The sequence below is a fragment of the Theobroma umbraticum genome, unplaced genomic scaffold, assembly GCF_002168275.2.
Source record: "Theobroma umbraticum cultivar Fairchild unplaced genomic scaffold, ASM216827v3 scaffold_95.0, whole genome shotgun sequence".
Classification (NCBI taxonomy): Eukaryota; Viridiplantae; Streptophyta; class Magnoliopsida; order Malvales; family Malvaceae; genus Theobroma; species Theobroma umbraticum.
Genome location: NW_018397257.1, coordinates 8338005 through 8341481, shown reverse-complemented (window position 1 = coordinate 8341481; position 3477 = coordinate 8338005). Strand labels below are relative to the sequence as shown.

The window sequence follows — 3477 nt, the reverse complement described above, 5'->3', positions numbered from 1 at the left end:
CTACTTGATAGCATTCTATTTTTGCTGTTTTGCTTCGAGCCTCATAATCCTCCGCTCCATCTGCATTTGATGCAGCCAAGGCAGAAAGATTTAACAACCACTATAAAAGAGAAAAGGAGTTCGATAGTCTTCAATCAATGCCAGACAATTATTATACGGCTATAAATCTCATAAACAAACTTTTCATGTAGTAGTCTCATAAATATGCTGAATTAAGTTCAAATGTCAAGGCTATATGATATTGATAAGCCATGTAATTTTTTAGCCATGCACACTCAATATGATATGATGAGCCTCTAATAATCAATATTTTACAGTTAATCCATAAGTTCATATGATATCTAACTAGTCACCTATTACTCTTTGTGGATACCTGAGTCTAAAACGTAACAGCTTTCCTAAGAATAAAATCTTCAATAACATCAAGTGTCAGAAGGAATAAATAAATACAGGAATCTATGTCCTTCTAAGAAATTTATTAGCATCAATAAATTAGTTCACCCAATTTAATGTCATTATATGGGGACAAACAATAATTAAAGATGGGAAATCAGAGAAAGAAATAACAGGTGTGCTTCACTACTTACAGGACATAATTTGCTAAGAGATTAACACACTTGGAAATAATTATACCAGTTTCGTTAGTATTGCTACATTTTGGTACATTCATTGACCACTGAAGCTTATCAAGAAAGCTAGGGATCCAAATTCCCTACAATTAATAAAGTATTTGCATCTTTTCTCAAGAATCCTGGTAGTTACTCAAAATAAGTTTTCTTTTCCTTTGTTTAGATTTACAAAGACTGTGCCCCACTGTAGGCAGAGCGGCCTCAAGAAAAGAAAAAGTTTAGAATAGAATTTCCTGAGAAAATTTACAAAGTAGCAAAATAAAGCAGCAATTTGATTGTCAAAGAAATAACGACTAAAATCACTAAAATATTTGTTCAGCATCTATGAAGCAGTAAATGCTGTAATCAACAGCTTCCATGATCAAGTTATGGCTCAAATCTTTATCAGTGATATTCCATCCCAGGAGGAATTCCCCATGGTAAAAGCAGCCATTTAGAAGACAAAGGCATTACCACAATGACACAAGAGATTACAAAACAGCTCTATTGGCTTTGAACTTATGCTACATTTTGGCATGGTTTAATTTTATTACCTAAGATATTATAATGTCCTTACTAATTCATATAACTATCACATGAATTAAATGTGAGTCTATACCTGGACAAGGACCTGCAACTTGTTACGGGTACGAGCGAATTCATTCTTTGTCCAACTCAAGGCCTGACGGATGCTGAAACAAGGATGTTTTCAATACGAAAAAACGGAAAGGCATGTTATAGAAACACATGACACAAGTTTGAATAGAAAAGAAGATAGAAAAAATGGGGAATAAAAAACAATCTTTAAAACATAAATAGATCATACAGGGTTAAGAACTGAATGAACTTGGTAGGTTAATGGATGTGTGAGAAAACCTTCTGCTTCACTTAATAAGATTGGCTATGCAATAAAAGTAAAACCATGGTTACAGCCCACGATTGATGAATACATATGAAAATATTCTGACATGGCAACATAAGTAGATAAAATACTAATAAAAAAGTGCATACAAGAAAGTTTCATACTTCTGCTTTTGCATCTGATCACAAGCCCGCGTAAGATCCAAGCATGCGAGTCTCACATGCTCAGCACCAATACTGTTTAAATAAATTTTGTGCAAGTAGGGGGTTAGAACTATCCAATCAGTAATCAGTAAATGATGGTTGGATAGATTAAGACTAAACTACATAACAATATCATAACATAAATTTTCATAAGAATACAATATAAGTATTATTTTAGAGATAACTATTTTTCTTAAAAAGCTAAAGTGGCATAAAATGAAGCATCACAAGATTCTTATGATAACAAACTGCTGATCTTTTAATCACTTTCCTGTTTCTCTCTCTGCCAACTGGTCTCCCAACCATGTAGTCTAATGAAGTATCTCATTACGTAAGAAAACCCCATGCTAGCTATATATTCTTGTCTGGAAGTCATCATTTGAATTTTCCTTTGGCATATTCGGATGCTTCTATTTAATTCAACATCCTATTTCAGGGGAGATATGCATGCTTTGTTCATTTTACACACAGGAGATGAGAACAAAAAAAAAGGGAAAAAAGGAAGGGGTGGGGGTTGATTCTACCATTGTGTTGGTTGTGCATCTTCACAATACCTAGAACCTTGGCAAACCCATGCCTAAAACACATGCCTTGACCTATAAATGCATGTGCTTTTTTTTTTTAAATAAGAACACACTATTTCAAGTCCAACGTGGATTGTAATACTGTTACATAGCATACGATGCAGAACTCATTTAGTCCTTTGATTTTTTAAAGACAAGCACCATCAGGATGAAACTTTCAATCAAATTTTCCTCCCAAAAACCATTCAATATGAAATGAACTAAATCAGTGAGATTATCCAATGAACTTAATGAAAATTAAGGTCAACATTACCAGGAGCTTCTCTCCCCTACTTCTGTAGCCAGAGCAGCCAAGTTAGAAAAATCAACATTAGGGAGATCACTGCAAATACGTAGACCCATTAAGATAATCCAAATAAAAGAAAATTAGATTTTTCAGTACAAATATTTTAGGTCCATGAACAAAGATACATGTAGCTTTCAAGTTGTGATAAAATGGTTTCCACATCGAGGCAGTACGTATTGATCAACTGCACAAAATGATCAGCTCTTCCAACCATTTTCAAATGCTGAATATGAAAAAACTGATCATTTATGATCCCCTGCAAAGAACAACATGGGAATCCACACAGATTCAATACTAAGTTACTACAAAAATGCCAGAAATGCTTGAACAAGTGCATATCTGTGTAATGGAAGCTACAATCCAAACAGAATGAAAACAATATAGAAGAAACAATTCTAAAATAAAATATTATGCATAAAATTTTAACTATACACGTTTAGAGACATCTGATTAAAGATCAAATGGCAGTTCTTATACCAAAAGCCCCTGGCATAGATAGCAAATTTGAGCCAAAGGGGACCCATATCACAAAAGATATCACCAAACAGAAAAAATAAAAGAAGAAGAAGAAGAGAAATTAAGATTGAGCTCATTTATATCAGCACCTCATTGAACAATGACTGCACATATTGTTGCAGCAGTCCCCTGACAATAGACAAAGCCATTTCAATCTTAATGAATACTATTAGATAAACAGAACCAAAACTTGAAGGAATCTTTTAATCTAAGATGAGAAGAAAAGAACTTTGCATGAGATGTACCCCCTTCAAATGACAACTTAACAAGCGAAATGTGTTGCAAACAAAAATGATGTGTCAGGCAACACGAGTTTAGCATGGTGTTTCGATGATAACACCTACAACACTCATGTCACTGTTAATGACAAATGTCAAGAAATCTCTTTGTCCTGTTTCAGCAAGAGTTCCTGCACTAA

At 33.9% G+C, this 3477-nt stretch overlaps 1 pseudogene across 1 annotated transcript in view; it reads right to left on the bottom strand.

Moving 5' to 3' along the window:
- LOC110413003 (uncharacterized) overlaps positions 1 to 3477 on the bottom strand; it is a 6126-nt pseudogene continuing 2649 nt past the window's right edge. Inside the window, exons 5-11 of the transcript XR_016350994.1 lie at positions 3404 to 3468; positions 3149 to 3259; positions 2669 to 2799; positions 2511 to 2579; positions 1635 to 1706; positions 1228 to 1300; positions 1 to 60 (exon numbers count right to left, since the gene is read on the bottom strand). The product of XR_016350994.1 is annotated as an uncharacterized LOC110413003 (transcript). The remainder of the gene's footprint in view (positions 61 to 1227; positions 1301 to 1634; positions 1707 to 2510; positions 2580 to 2668; positions 2800 to 3148; positions 3260 to 3403; positions 3469 to 3477) is intronic.